At 44.4% G+C, this 17,083-nt stretch overlaps 1 protein-coding gene across 1 annotated transcript in view; it reads right to left on the bottom strand.

The window, feature by feature from the left end:
* LOC141134156 (uncharacterized) overlaps positions 1–10,500 on the bottom strand; it is a 54,093-nt gene extending 43,593 nt beyond the window's left edge. Inside the window, exon 1 of the mRNA XM_073623741.1 lies at positions 10,389–10,500. The gene's annotated coding sequence lies outside the window, so the exon portion shown is untranslated. The remainder of the gene's footprint in view (positions 1–10,388) is intronic.
* Between the last annotated feature and the right edge of the window lie 6,583 nt (positions 10,501–17,083).

Here is a 17,083-nt window from a genome sequence, read left to right as displayed (position 1 = left end):
ATCCTATTAGTACCACAGGCAGGCATTTGCAGTATTTACAGTTAGTGTATAGTTAGTGTAGTGTGTCCTCTGTACAGTGTGCATCTAAAGCTACCTGAAGACAATTGCTGTTGTTCTGATCCTATTAGTACCACAGGCAGGCAGCTGCAGTATTTACAGTTAGTGTAGTGCGTCCTCTGCACAGTGTGAATCTAAAGCTACCTGAAGACAATTGCTGTTGTTCTGATCCTATTAGTACCACAGGCAGGCAGCTGCAGTATTTACAGTTAGTGTAGTGCATCCTCTGCACAGTGTGCACCTGAAGCTACCTGAAGACAATTGCTGTTGTTCTGATCCCATTAATACCACAGGCAGGCATCTGCAGTATTTACAGTTAGTGTACTCTGTCCTCTGCACAGTGTGCACCTAAAGCTACCTGAAGACAATTGCTGTTGTTCTGATCCTATTAATACCACAGGCAGGCAGCTGCAGTATTTACAGTTAGTGTAATGCGTCCTCTGCACAGTGTGCACCTAAAGCTACCTGAAGACAATTGCTGTTGTTCAGATCCTATTAATACCACAGGCAGGCAGCTGTAGTATTTACAGTTAGTGTACTGTGTCCTTTGCACAGTGTGCACCTAAAGCTACCTGAAGACAATTGCTGTTGTTCTGATCCTATTAATACCACAGGCAGGCACCTGCAGTATTTACAGTTAGTGTAATGCGTCCTCTGCACAGTGTGCACCTAAAGCTACCTGAAGACAATTGCTGTTGTTCAGATCCTATTAATACCACAGGCAGGCAGCTGTAGTATTTACAGTTAGTGTACTGTGTCCTTTGCACAGTGTGCACCTAAAGCTACCTGAAGACAATTGCTGTTGCTCTGATCCTATTAATACCACAGGCAGGCAGCTGCAGTATTTACAGTTAGTGTACTGTGTCCTCTGCACAGTGTGCACCTAATGCTACCTGAAGAAAATTGGTGGTGTTCTTTTGATCCTATTAGTACCACAGGCAGGCAGCTGCAGTATTTACAGTTAGTGTAGTGCGTCCTTTGCACAGTGTGCACCTAAAGCTACCTGAAGACAATTGCTGTTGTTCTGATACTATTAATACCACAGGCAGGCAGCTGCAGTATATACAGTTAGTGTACTGTGTCCTTTGCACAGTGTGCACCTAAAGATACCTGTAGACAATTGCTGTTCTGATCTTATTAATACCACAGGCAAGCAGCTGCAGTATTTACAGTTAGTGTACTGCAGGGGTGTCAAACTCAATTTCATCGTGGGCCACATCAGCATTATGATCGTCCTCAAAAGGGCCGGTTGTATCTGTAAGATTAGATGTCCAGCGCATCCTCTCCCCTTACATTAGATGTCAAGAGCCACCCCACCATCAGAAGTTGAGTCCCCTATTCTCCCTAACACCACAGTGCACCCCCTTTCCTTATGCTACTGCTGGGAAGAAGCAGGATGCATTATTGAAAGCAGCAAATAGGGGTCTGGAGGAGGACCAGAGAAGGGCTGGAGCTCTCCTGCAGCTGCAGGAGAGGTGCGAGGGCCACATGAAATGGCCCGGAGGGCCGGATTCGGCCCGCGGGCCTTGTGTTTGGCACCTGTGGTGTACTGTACCCTCTGCACAGTGTGCACCTAAAGCTACCTGAAGACAATTGCTGTTGTTCTAAACCTATTAATACCACAGGCAGGCAGTTGCAGTATTTACAGTTAGTGTACTGTGTCCTCTGCACAGTGTGCACCTAAAGCTACCTGAAGACAATTGCTGGTGTTCTCATACTAATAATACTACAGGCAGGCAGTTGATTCTGCTAGCTGCAGTATCAGTATATATATATATGCAGCTACATCTCACTGCAGGCCATTAGTAATTAGTAGTATGTCTGGAAGGCCAACAAGGAGAGGCAGACAGTCACAAACCAATAAAAGAGGGCAAGCAGGCTCTGTGTCTAGAGGCAACAGTGCTGGTCGTGGAGACGGTGCATCCTCATCAGCACGTGGCCGTGGGACACGCTTGTCCTTTTTTTCGGCAGCTGGCTATGTTGAGCCGCAACATGCGGAAGACTTGGTAGAGTGGATGATCACGTCTGCTAGTGAGGAAACGACGTAGGGAGGAGAAGCTACGTTCTGACGTTACAGCTGCACATTCAGTCCTGGAAGCTACGGGCTGTTTGGAAGCCAGCTGGCTCGTTATTTATGTCTATTTTGCCTATTGTTATTCACCACCCTGTAAGTGTTCAATTGTCTTCTTTTAATTCTAATAAATGTTAAAGGATTTATGCTATGTGAGGCTTTTTGTTTTCATGGTGAACACACTGCCCACTATCTATCTATGGACCGTTTCTACTGACGCTGAGGAGCCCAGAGTATGCCAGTGAGATCCCGGGCTGGGGTTACAGCCATCCACTCGGTGTGGTCCCCTGTAATAAGGGACCACTGATTTCTGGTAAGCGGCAGTCCTTTTTGTGGTGGAGGAAACTTCTCACTTGTCACTCTAGTGTGGAGTTTTACGGCACATCACTATTTGAATATCATCAGTTTTTTATGGACTTATTCTCATGTTTAGTTCTTTTTTTTTTTCTCTTCACTATGGATTGATTTTTATCATAATCTTTATTCAGTCACTGGATGATTCACAAACACCTTTTTATGCCTTTTTATTTTTTATTGTGTCATTTTTTGTATCTGCATTTATTTGTTTGACGCACTATTCAGTTTGTTTAATATTTAGTTGAGTGTACCCATTTTTGCATTTTTGCTTTGTGTCTGCCTAATTTCATGTTCACTCAGTGTACGTGGTGGGAGGAGGTGGCTGCGGATCATGTCGTCCTTATTGACCCAGAGGACTCTGGACCAAATGCCTTAGAAAACCTACGCTGCATGGCCTCCCTGATCCTGCAAAGCCTGCAGAAGGATCCTCGTATTCATGGTATCAATGGGAGGGATGATTACTGGCTGCCAACCCTCCTTGATCCATCGCCAGCGTCTGATTCACATGGTGCAGGATTACCTAGGGGCAAGATCAGACTTGGACACCTTTCCCACCGAAAATCCTCTGGGTTACTGGGTCTTAAGGATGGATCACTGGCCAGAGCTTGCACAGTATACAATTGAGCTACTGGCCTGTCCTGCATCCCCCTACAGTTAGAACACATCGAGGGAACACACTTAAGCCATTGATCGCCCCCTAGTGTTAACCTCTTCCCTGCCAGTGTCATTTATGTATTAATCAGTACATTGTTATTGCCAGGGCTTTTCTTCTCAGGAAATAAGTACAGGAACTCAATCACGACCCCCCCCCCCCTGACCCCTCCCGTCCCCTTACAAACATCCTCCGAACCGCATCAAATACTGGGTGTGGTCAAATTTCACTAACAGTGGGAGGGTCTTAACAGTCTCATTAATTACCAGGAGTGCATTATGTACAGACTGCAGAGATCAGGGAAGGGGTTATACACAGAGTGTAGAGTTCAGGGAGGGGGTTACACACAGACTGCAGAGTTCAGGGAGGGGGTTACACACAGAGTGCAGAGTTCAGGGTGTGCTACGTAAAGAGTGCAGAGTTTTGAGGTGCGCTACACACAGTGTGCAGAATTCAGCCTTCTTTCACAGCTGCTTACCTCTGCATCCCCCATCCACATCTCACGTTTACCCCTCTTCAGCTCTGACCTCTGCATGCAACCCCCCTTTACTGCCCCCATTTCCTCACCATCTCCTTAAAAGCTCCACCATCTTCCACGTGTCTTCTTTTTGTTGCTGTATTAGGCTGAAGCACCCAGCCAGCTCTAGTACCTCCCTGCATACTGTAGTTGGCATACCTCCCAACTTTTTGAGATGGGAATGTGGGACACCTATCAGCAAAAGTATGCAGGCATAGGACACACCCCTTGCCACGCCCCGTTAAAGGAGAATTGTACACAAAAAAAAAGACTGGTTAAAGTGGTTGTAAACCCTAAAAAAAAACACCAAAAAAAACCTGCAAGACAAAGACATAATAAGCTAGTATGCATAGCATATTAGCTCATTATGAATTACTTACCTGAGATCGAAGCCACCGCAGTGGTTCTTGTTCACCGCTCCAGCGGCCGACATCGCTCCATTGCTTCCGGCTTTCGTGGCTCTGACGCTGTGATTGGCCGGAGCCGCGATGACGTCACTCCCGCGGTAACGGCACAGTCTAACTGAAGCAAGGGCACGTACGTGCCCTTGCTTCAGTTTGCTTAAGGGTGCATGTGCCGATGATGTCGGTACATGCAAATACAGGGGGTATCTCCTAACCGTGCAGGTTTAGGATATATCCAGTGTAGCTACAGGTAAGCCTAATTATAGGCTTGCCTGTAGTAAAAAGTGGTTGTAAAGGGTTTACAACCACTTTAAACCCACAAGTGCTTTTTTTACCACTACTATTCCTTTATATTGGCTTTTGGAATTTACAAATGTAGCAATTTAGAAATCAGATTAAAGGTTTAGCGCTGGAAAACACCTTTTGATAGATAAAAAGTGCATATTATATACAGTATCTCACAAAAGTGAGTACACCCCTCATATTTTTGTAAATATTTTATTATATCTTTTCATGTGACAACACTGAAGAAATGACACTTTGCTACAATATAAAGTAGTGAGTGTACAGCTTGTATAACAGTGTAAAATTTACTGTCCCCTCAAAATAACTCAACACACAGCCATTAATGTCTAAACCGCTGGCAGTAAAAGTGAGTACACCCCTAAGCAAAAATGTCCAAATTGGGCCCAAAGTGTCAATATTTTGTGTGGCCACAATTATTTTCCAGCACTGCCTTAACTCTCTTGGGCATGGAGTTCACCAGAGCTCCACAGTTTGCCACTGGAGTCCTCTTCCACTCCTCCATGACGACATCACTGGGTTGGTGGATGTTAGAGACCTTCCAATTGAGGATGCCCCACAGATGCTCAATAGGGTTTAGGTCTGAAGACATGCTTGGCCAGTCCATCACCTTTACTGTCAGCTTCTTTAGCAAGGCAGTGATGGTCTTGGAGGTGTGTTTGGGGTTGTTATCATGTTGGAATACTGCCCTGCGGCCCAGTCTCTGAAGGGAGGGGATCATGCTCTGCTTCAGTATGTCACAGTACATGTTGGCATTCATGGTTCCCTCAATGAACTGTAGCTCCCCAGTGCCAGCAGCATTCATGCAGCCCCAGACCATGACACTCCCACCACCATGCTTGACTGTAGGCAATACACACTTGTCTTTGTACTCCTCACCTGGTTGCCGCCACACATGCTTGACACCATCTGAACCAAATAAGTTCTCATCAGACCACAGGACATTGTTCCAGTAATCCATATCCTTAGTCTGCTTGTCTTCAGTAAACTGTTTGCGGGCTTTCTTGTGCATCATCTTTATAAGAGGCTTCCTTCTGGGATGACAGCCATGCAGACCAATTTGATGCAGTGTGTGGCATATGGTCTGAGCATTGACAGCCTGACCCCCCACTCTTTCAACCTCTGCAGCAATGCTGGCAGCACTCATACGTCTATTTCCCAAAGACAACCTCTGGATATGAAGCTGAGCACATGCACTCAACCTTCTTTGGTCGACCATGGCAAGGCCTGTTCTGAGTAAAACCTGTCCTGTTGAACCACTGTATGGTCTTGGCCACCATGCTGCAGCTCAGTTTCAGGATCTTGGCAATCTTCTTATAACCCAGACCATCTTTATGTAGAGCGACAATTCTTTTTTTAAGAGCCTCAGAGAGTTCTTTGCCATGAGGTGCCATGTTGAACTTACAGTGACCAGAATGAGAAAGTAAGATCGATAACACCAAATTTAACACACCTGCTCCCCATTCACACCTGAGACCTTGTACCGCTAATGAGTCACATGACACCAGGGAGGGAAAATGGCTAATTGGGCCCAATTTGGACATTTTCACTTAGGGGTGTACTAACTTTTGTTGCCAGTGGTTTAGACATTAATGGCTGTGTGTTGAGTTTTTTTTGAGGGGACAGCAAATTTACACTGTTATACAAGCTGTACACTCACTACTTTACATTGTAGAAAAGTGTCATTTATTCAGTGTTGTCACATGAAAAGATAGAATAAAATATTTACAAAAATGTGAGGGGTGTACTCACTTTTGTGAGATACTGTATATATATATATATATATACACTACCGTTCAAAAGTTTGGGGTCACATTGAAATGTCCTTATTTTTTAAGGAAAAGCACTGTACTTTTAAATGAAGCTAACTTTAAACTAGTCCTAACTTTAAACAAATATACTCTATACATTGCTAATGTGGTAAATGACTATTCTAACTGCAAATGTCTAGTTTTTGGTGCAATATCTACATAGGTGTATAGAGGCCCATTTCCAGCAACTATCACTCCAGTGTTCTAATGGTACAATGTGTTTGCTCATTGGCTCAGAAGGCTAATTGATGATTAGCAAACCCTTGTGCAATCATGTTCACACATCTAAAAACAGTCTAGCTCCTTCCAGAAGCTACAAAACTGACCTTCCTGTGAGCAGATTGAGTTTCTGGAGCATCACATTTGTGGGGTCAATTAAACGCTCAAAATGGCCAGAAAAAGAGAACTTTCATCTGAAACTCGACAGTCTATTCTTGTTCTTAGAAATGAAGGCTATTCCATGCGAGAAATTGCAAAGAAATTGAAGATTTCCTACAACGGTGTGTACTACTCCCTTCAGAGGACAGCACAAACAGGCTCTAACCAGAGTAGAAAAAGAAGTGGAAGGCCGCGTTGCACAACTAAGCAAGAAGATAAGCACATTAGAGTCTCTAGTTTGAGAAACAGACGCCTCACAGGTCCCCAACTGGCATCTTCATTAAATAGTACCCGCAAAACACCAGTGTCAACATCTACAGTGAAGAGGCGGCTGCGGGATTTTGGGCTTCAGGGCAGAGTGGCAAAGAAAAAGCCATATCTGAGACTGGCCAATAAAAGAAAAAGTTTAAGATGGGCAAAAGAACACAGACATTGGACAGAGGAAGACTGGAAAAAAGTGTTGTGGACGGATGCCAAAGGTGTGCAATGCTGTAATTGCTGCAAAAAAAGGATTCTTTGATGAAAGCAAAGTTTGATGTAAAAACAATGTTATTTCAAATACAAATCATTATTTCTAACCTTGTCAATGTCTTGACTCTATTTTCTATTCATTTCACAACGTATGGTGGTGAATAAGTGTGACTTTTCATGGAAAACACAAAATTGTTTGGGTGACCCCAAACTTTTGAACGGTAGTGTATATATATAGATTAGAACAAAATGAGGGACAAATGAGGAGGAATGAGGGACAGAGGGACATTGCTCCAAAGCAGCAACAGTCCCTCCAAATCAGGGACAGTTGGGAGCTATGTAGGTGGCTCCACCTTTCTCACTTGCGGGGGAAATCATCCAGTGGTGATGTTGGCATTTGCACTGCACTCCGTGTACCTTCATCCCCCTTGTCCCCCCTGAGTTCCACCAAGTTCCAGCTGAAAAAAAAAGCCCTGGTTATAGCACTGATCAATGTAATAATGTCACTGGTCCCCAGAAAGTGTCATGTGGGGCCAGATTTGTCCGCCGCAATGTTGCAGTCCTGCTAAAAATTCGTAGATGGCTACCATTACCAGTAAAAACAATAAAAAAATAAATAAAAGTCTCTACATCTATCCCATAGTTTGTAGACCCGATAACTTTTCCACAAACCAATCAATATACGCCTATAGCGATTTTTTTTTTTACCAAAAATATGTAGAAGAATCTATATTGGCCTAAACTGATAAATACATTTTTCTTTTCTTTTTTTTATTATATACTATAGCAGTAAGTTAAATTTTTTTTGTTTTTTAATTGTTTTTTTTTTGTTTATAGAGCAAAAAAAAAAATGCAGAAGTGGTCAAATACCACCAAATGAACCTCAGATGGAAGGAGCACCAGGGCTGGACTTTAGGTGTGGAGAGACCGGCTGGACCACAAGGCAACTCTCATCCAGATGGTTATGTAAAGAAAAAATTCTTCCATATGGTGTAGGTCAAAAACTTTTTTTTTTTTTAATTTCTAAAAACCAGCATACAGCAATAAGAGTAAAAAACTGTGATAAAATTCAGGGCAATGTGGGGAGCGATAACCCAAGCCCTTGGCTCCTTTCATCGGAGGTTTGTTTGGTGGATACCTACAACACCCCCGGATTTGTGCTTTGAGGTCCTGGATCCCTTGGAGTTCCGTTTATCTGCCGATTTCGGCACCTTTGCCTTTATGACTCGTTGTCGCTGACACTCGAGTCCACCTCTTCTGGTAAGAGTAGATATACTTCTCTTTTTGGTTAAAGATGTACCATCTCTGATGATTCCCATGCCGGATAGTGCCAGCTTATTCCATCCTTGATTTATCATCATGGTGGTTGACGCATAAGGCCTCTTTTAAGGATTTTCACATTCATTGGACTTTTTCACATCTCCATATATGTTACTTTTGTATATTTGATTTTTGTACTGTTTCACTTATATATCGATATATGTGTTCACTTGTTGGCGCTACAATATTTACCATCTTCATTGGCATCGCAGTCCACTAAGGCAATGCCTAGGGAGCCTGGTTTACATGTGCGGCAGCCCTTGCCATACCTCTGAAAAGTTATCACTTTTCAGCCCCCCCCGTTCAAACCGGTGCGGCAATTTGATGGGTCCAAATCACATTACAAGTCACACCCTATTGTCGGCAGTAGAACTGTTCAAATCGGCATGACTTTGCGGCGCCGCACCAATTTGAAAAAGTTGTTCCTGCGCTACTTTTGCTGATTTCAGGTGCGACTTGCATAGACATCTGTACATGAAGTCGCACAGATGTCAGCCAAGTTGTACCTGAAGTTGTACAGACATGTGGCTTTGAAATCGTGCGATTTCAAGTGAAGTCGCATGATTTCGTTTAATTTAAAGGGGGGGGCTCAGAGGTGTTTGTACTTTGTATTACAGCACACGTATCCTTTAAAGGAGGGTGTGGCCCTCCATCTGTTGTAGAACTACAAGTCCCATCATGCCTCTGCCTGTGGGAGTCATGCTTGTAACTGTCAGCCTTGTAATGCCTCATGGGACTTGTAGTTCTGCAACAGCTGCCTGGAGGGCCGCCAGTTTGACAACTGTGCTTTAACCACTTACGGACCGCCCGCCGCAGTTTTACGTCGCTACTTTGAAGAGGGAAATCTTTGTTATGGTAGCAGCTAGCTACCATAACCCTGGTATCCTCTTCTTCAGCGGGCGGTCCGCTTCAAGATAAAAGCAGTCTCTGCAGCGGATTCGCCATGAGTTCACTTTTATCAGCGGCAGGAGAGGGCCCCCCCCGCCACGCTCCGGTACCCTCCGCTGCTTACCAGAGCCGTCGGTAGCGGCAGAGGCGATCTGATCCTTATTCTGGCTTGGTATGGAGATGAGTGAGGAGAAGATGGCCCCCACCCGTCTCCATATCATTGCAGGGCGTAAGCGACATCAAAACGTCACTTCTGCCCAATGCTCTTAATATATATATATAATGTTTGGGGGTTCTAAGTAATTTTCTAGCAAAAGAAAACTGTTTTTAACTTGTAAACAACAAATCTCAGAAAGTTAAAGGATGACTTTTGTTACATTGTTGTGACATCCTGTGCAGGGCTGGCCCTGAGCTCTGGCACTCGAGGAATTTATAAGACAGATGTGATTTTCCAAACCACCCCCCTTGGCTTCTATGCCTGTGAGTCTTCTAATCCCATCACACACAATGCAATCCCAAGTGAAATCCATCTTCCCACTTCTTCTATGTGTACTATAGTAAGTGCCGGTTCACACAGGGGCGGCACAACTTGCAGGTCGCCTCACCGAGGCGACCTGCACACGACTTCAGCGGCGACTTGCAAAACGACTCCTGTATAGAAGTCAATGCAAGTCACCTGAAGTCGCCCCAAAAATACTACAGGAACCTTTTACTAAGTCAGAGCGACTTGCGTCGCTCCTATTAGAACGGTTCCGTAGTACAGAACGGGAGGCGACTTGTCAGGCGGCTAGGTCGCCTGACAAGTCGCCACTGTGTGAACCAGCACTAATACTCTGCTCTCTAAATATTACCCCGAGGTCACTCCGACACGCTGGAGGGTGGAGAAAAGCGAAGAGTTCAGAATCTGCTCCCTCTACATTGCTCAGCTCATTATGATAATGCTAGTGGCCTGGCTGCCCCACAGGATCTTGATTTGGGGCGCCTGGCTCAGGAAGTATCCAAGGGTCAGCCAGGTGAGTAGTATATTCAGGAGGATCTCAGCTCTGGGTGTCCGTGTATTGCACTAACAGCAGCGAGAGAGTCAGCAGACAATCTACAGACGTTAAAGATATAAGCGAGTCAGAGAATGCGACAGCCAATCAGAGAGTGCGGTGAGTACCTGTAAGTAGCGTCTGGGTGTAGATTGTCAGCTCCTGTGTCTCAGCTCCCCGGGGATGTGTGCGGAATGACAGATCTAGAAGTCAGTCTGTGTTTTCCTCTCCTCTGACCCCTCCCCAGATCAATAATTCTCATATTTCATAATTGTGATTGTGTCGCTCTGCAGGAAGACGTGTTTGTGGGCTGTGATCATAAAATTGTGTAAATTGACAACACCCAACACATCCCGGGGATTACAGGGGTCACCGCACCCGGGAATTCCCTTTCAGCAAGACCTATTTTACCCACTTGCCAACCAGTGGCATCTCCAGCTTTCATATTTAGGGGGGGCAGGTACAAAAGTACGGGGGGCCAACTATAAAAATTATATATATATATGCATACACACACACAGTGCCTTGAAAAAGTATTCACACCCCTTGAAATTTTCCACATTTTGTCATGTTACAACCAAAAACATAAATGTATTTTATTGGGATTTTATGTGATAGACCAACACAAAGTGGCACATAATTGTGAAGTGAAATGATAAATGTTTTTCAAAATTGGCACCCAGTGCGGATCCTATATCTGGCATCCCCCCCCCTCAGGTGGACAGGCAGGCAGCGTACCGCACGTCGATGTCAAGTGACGTTAGGGTAGTATACTGGCAGGTTAGGTGATATACAGTAGTGCCAGGTTAGGTGATATACAGTAGTGCCAGGTTAGGTGGTGTAAAGGTGATTTCTACCTACCCACTTATACGCCTAATACACATAAAATAAGTGATTAAAACCCTTTATCTATATAAGAATCAACCACTGAGGTTGCCGCTATTATGGATAGAATTAAAACGAATGATAACTGTGCGAAAAGAATAATCAAATTTATTTAAACTTACTATTGTACAAAAAAGAAACTTGTATTAATCCGATATTACCAACTATAACATAAATGATACAACCTTAAAACAAAGATGTTACCAATGATACAAATTAATACAAATATTACTATAAGGCTGCTTTCACACTGGGGCTTTCATACTGTGGGGACACTTATATTTTAGTGTTAGGACTACAGATACCAGGGTACGAACTAAACCCCTGTTTTTAACGCATACTGTTAGACAGGTTAATTCGGTTGTCTGCAAGCTGGTTGGTAAGTAGGCTTGGGTTTTTTCCTGGGCATTAGACAGGCTTTGTTGTAACCTTAAAACAAAGATGTTACCGATCATACAAATTAATACAAATAGGAATATTACTATAAGGCTGCTTTCAAACTGGGGGGTGGGCGGTAAAGCGCCTTACCGTCGTTTTTTTTGCCGAGGTTTTCCGCCGCTAGCGGGGCACTTTTTACCGAAAAAGGGTTAAAATGACCCGCAAAGCGCCGCCTTTTTTCAGGCGTTTTTTTTTTTTAGCCCAAAAGCGCTGGAAAAACACCCCAATGTGAAAGGGGTCTAATGGACCTACAAATGCTATCAGTATATCAGGACAAATTGTAGAACAGGAAAAGTTACAGAAAAGATGAAGTTAGAGGTACATTACAGAGAGAAATCTTATGTCCCAATGCTTCTTAGACCAGGAACCAAATAGACTGAGGCAGGGGTTTGTATTCTGATATATACACACTGGTAAAAAACCCACCCCCTCCTCACCCCCCTTCCATATGCTAAAACTGTTACATTGACCCAATGGGGTGGGGGGTGCTATCTTAAGCTAGGACACCAGCTACCATTTTAGGATCAAGTTATTCCTGTTCCCTTCCCACCTCCCACCTCCTTTGAAGTGACATTAGATAATGCAACCAAATGGTCAGAGAAGAGGCTTTTGTCAGATAGCTACTCTGGATAAAATTCCACAGCTGGGTACGGTGTCTCTGTTGATTCTAAACATGTTCTGAAACTATAGAGTCAACGAAAGATCACTGTAAGTCACATTAATAATGAAGTCTATCATTTTCAGGGCCTACATTTCCACATTAGTTCATTTATGATGTTCATTCTTGAACCTATGCCATCCCTCAATGATTTTGTACCCACCCACAACAGCCCAGAAGCCCCGACCCTCCCCACCACCACTGAGACCTCCTTTCCTTTTTTTGAGCACGCCTGAACCCATCAAGGTAGACTCGAGACAGCAGAGAAATCCTGGTGCTTTTTAGATTCCACATCAGGACCATGAGTGCCTGTGCTGCAATGTTTCCACGCTCCTCTGCCTTGGAAGAGTGGAACTCCAACATCGATGGCGGGATCCTGGCAACTTTTGGTCCCGTAACTTGGGAATGTTGTGTGATGTTGTTTGCAAAAATCAGATCGGACCGCGAGACGGCACTGTACAGCATGGTGAAGGAAAGTTAAGGACAGTCTAGTCATTGCACCTTGGTTTCAAGATATGGCGTGATGGTTGTTGTTGCTTCTTCAGGTGGTGGTAGGGTGGGCCTCCAGACAGTCGTGCGTGAATACATTAAAAGAAAAAGGAGAATGTCTGTGTACAATAATTGGAGGAATGCCAGACAGGAGCAGCGATGTGGCCATTAAGGCTAAACACTATTAGGTGTGCACTGTGGATGAGCAAAATCTGATCCCCACAGGGTACGGAGTCCAAGCAACAACCAGTATCCACAAGAGCCCTTAAAGTTAGGGTTAGTCAACACTGCATGCTATTGCCAGGTCCCTTGGTACACCACACCTGCTCACGGGGTTCAGGCCAAAGCAGTAGACGGACTGGGAGATGTAGAATTACAATGAGACATAAGACCTGGATGTCCAGGGATACTTTGTGAAATATGATACTTTGTATGTTTCAGGAAACCATTATATAGGACCCACTGGACTCTTAAAAACAGAGACAGGCAGAGACAAACGATAAAGCCTTACAATTCACAGCTCATCTCTGGTATTCAAACAAAAGTTGCAGAAGATGAATATATTTACCTTTAAAGATATAGAAGAACATTATTAGCTAATGGACTGGTACCATCACTTAAAGTAATTAAAGATAAGAATATGATACAAAGAAAGTAGGAAAGAGAAAGAATAAAAAAAAATAAAAAAAAAACATACAGGTCTAATGCTGCTTCAACCCAGACCGTTTATCACACACATTTCACTTTATGTCAAAGAGCATTGAATCTGCATTAATAATAACAAACTAACAATAGATAACTGTCCTGAAAAATTATTATAAAGTGCCTTGAAAAATAATACACTGCAGCTGTTGTAGCAGCAACTTAGCAAAAAAATAAAAAAGAGGGACAAAAAAAACAAAAATAGATAACTCCTCTCCCATATTAGTGATTAACAGGTTGAACAGGATCACTGTCACTAAAAATGTACAAGTCGGGTACAAAAAAATATTAAAAAAGAGAGAATAAAACAATGGTTACCAAAAACTTTTAGAATTTAGTCAAACCCGACTGCCCTTTATTACTCAAATTTTTTTTAGAGGCTTTTCCCCAAAACAACAAAAAGGAAAATATATTTCTAGGGTCCTCCTTTTAAATGCACACAGTCCCCTATGTTGGTCTCTTAATAGATACCCACATCAGGACAGCAACAGGGTAGAGTTTACTAAAGCTGTGGCCTTCGGACGGTACTTGAATAAACTTTTCCCATTAAGAAACCTTAGTTTGAGATATTTGGGTTAACCTATTTCGATCTTGAGATATCACCCAAATCGTCGATTTCGCTCCTCCTAATACATCCTGATTTCCAGCTCCCTTCTTACCTCCCCCCATGCTCAACCTCAGGACGGCTCCAGAACCTCTGGAACTCCCTACCCCAGTATGTCCAGCCAGGCCCTACCCTTTTCACACCTAGGTGATCGCTAAAAACTCTTTTATTCCGGGAAGCATACCCCGTCTCCACCTAAAATGTTACCGCAGCCAGTTCCATCTCAGATAATTTCCATCAGCTATTACTTTTGTACCACCCCATCCCCTTAGATTATAAACCCCTTGAGCAGGGCCCTTCTATTCACGGCTGCACAAACTGTTGGCACTATCTAAATTTCTGTTGCCCAAATTTTAACTACCCAACTTTTTAACTCCTCTCCAAATCCCAACCAAAGTTACATGTGGGTTTAAGGGGGTGTCAGGTTTGCTATAAAACCTTACTTCAGGGGTAATCGGGGTACAACCCGGTGTTCCTGCTATATCCATGCCAAGGGTAAGAGGAGATGTACAATAGACTCCCCGAGGTAGTGTACCCTGCTGAGTACAATTTAACCTGATGCTGAAAGCAGTACATCATTAGACATGTGATACCAGCACCAGTACCCTGTTCTCAGGTCTCAAGTATTTTTAACTTTGTTTAGGACCAGTAGGGATACTACCCCGGCATCCATTAGACATGACCCCTTCCTGTGCCAGACATGCTGTCTCATGATTCTGTCCTTTTCCCTTCATATAGCACAACACCTTCCTTTCTCCAGCACTCATCAGTACCAGTCATCTGAGGCTGTCCGGACTCAAACCATCAGAACAAGATGGACTCCAGGGTGTAACCCAGTAGAGTCGGATAGGATAGTACCTAAATTGACTGTGATATATGCACAATGTTCTGTCCCTGCCATTAAGGATGAGAATAGTCCAAGTTAGATTTTGACAACCCTGGAACTGAGTCATCCACAAATCTATATGACTGATAGTCAACTTGGATACTATCCCCACCTGCCTGTTTTTGCAAAGTGGAAATTGTTCCAATGAGAAAGAGTCAGTCACTTCTCCGAGGTCCTGGATGCTGGACAGAGCAAGTTGGATTTCCTAACTCCTTCCCTGATATGTAGCACAAGACCTCCCAATGTGTTCCTGATTATCTCCAGCCCCATAGTGTTTAAGGTACCCAGTGACCCGCCTCCAGCTCCAAAGGCAGTCTCCATTAAGCCTCCCTTTATCCTAAGTATTGGAAATAGTCTGAATACCTAGATTGAGAACCCACAGGTACACTTGATTCTTTATAGAGGCTGCACACCTTTCCCTCCTTTATCAATTTGGTAATCAGACAATGCTATCCTTCACCCATACAAAATACAGGACTTCACATGAATGACAGGGGCATAGTGCAACACTGAGACACTGGTCTTCCAGGCATGCAGGACACGGAGAACTAGTTAAGGTACACAAGGAGTCTAGGACAGGAAGGACCCCTATGGGTATTAACTGAGGAGAATACAGCATGCCCACACATATAACCAAAGTGAGGGCCCTTAGAACAGCCAAGAGCTGGTAACACCCCATACAATCTTCCTGCACAACTCCAGACTCACCCAAAACTATACAATACGAGACCAGACCTATACACTCTCAACTTGTATGCAATCAGGCAGGCCCTCGTACTACACATCTGAAGGTAAATCTAAAGGGAATTGAACAACAAAAATTGCATAATGTGTATCCAGCTCGAGGGACTGCTGCTAAGAGACACAACTGGCCAACAGGCAAAGAAAAATCTCTTGCAGCACTGAGGCGCTGGGATCACTGAACAAAAGGGGATACAATTTGAGCCGACCGGTGTGCTTGAAACACAAAGATATTAGTGACAGATAAGCCAAAGACATATTAGACAATTGGTAACACGTAAAAGCAAACAGGAAACTCTAGGAGCAAATAGAGTTGCATGGTGACACTGGGCAGGAAGCAGGCTTGAAATACACTTGGGGACACACAGATAAACTGCTAGGGACATTAACATATCTTAGCCTGTGGAAATGATTGGAGCTTCGCATGGCTGGGCGTGTAACTAATTACAATAACAGCAGGGGGGTTAGGCAGTCTGAAACACAAGCAGGGCCGCCATCAGGGGGGTACATCTGTCACAAGTGTAAGGGGCACGCGGGGCCCGCCCGGGCCAGAAGAAGGCAGGACGGGTGGAGGAGAGCCGTGCTGTGCAATACAGAAACGATCTCACAGCTTCTGCTGTTTTTGTGTCATTGAGCTCAGACAGCGAGCTATTTACTGCCACCTCTGGCCATCAAATGCTGTCACTGTGCCATCAAATACAGCCACTGTGCCCATGAAACGCTGCCACTGTGCCCATCAAATGCTGCCACTGTGCCCATTAAATGCTGCCACTGTGCCCATCAAACGCAGCCATTGTGCCATCAAATGCCATCACTGTGCCCATCAATTGCAGTGTGCCCTTGAATGCCACCAGTGTGACCCCTGCCCGCTCGCCGTCTGCCCAGCACTTACCCTGTCTTGGTGGGGCAGCGGGTGACAGTGACGAGCGGGGTCCTTCATGTGTCTCCTGCCGTCCTCATCTCCTGTCCTCTCCCCCTGATAGGCGTCCAATAGTGGCGCCTGTCGTTTCAGCCAATCGGGTGACAGGTAACAGACCCGAGCACCTGATTGGCGGAGAGGTGGTTCAGTGTTAGGAAAGCGAATATTCATTCGTTTTTCTAACACAGCTGGGTAAACTGCAAACGCCAAGCATGGCACTCACTGTTTACCTTTTTTGACGCCTATTAGAGGCTATGGCTCTAATCTGGTGCTAAAAAAAATACCCCACCACTGTAATTCATAGATAGATTCATGCAATGCATGAATCTATCTATTGGTGATAGAGGGGTGGCTGGAGTGGGCGGAGCTTGGGCGCCCTTATGGACGAGTTTTGTGTATGTGAGGGGCTGGTATATATAAAGGTGTGTGTGTGTGGGGGGCGCTGGTATATATACAGGTGTATGCGGGGCGGACATATATACAGGTGTATGGGGGGCGGAC

This window comes from Aquarana catesbeiana, linkage group LG03, assembly GCF_042186555.1.
Source record: "Aquarana catesbeiana isolate 2022-GZ linkage group LG03, ASM4218655v1, whole genome shotgun sequence".
In the NCBI taxonomy this organism is placed as follows: domain Eukaryota; kingdom Metazoa; phylum Chordata; class Amphibia; order Anura; family Ranidae; genus Aquarana; species Aquarana catesbeiana.
The sequence above is the reverse complement of the archived record's forward strand: the minus strand, read 5'-3'. Positions and strand labels throughout refer to the sequence as shown.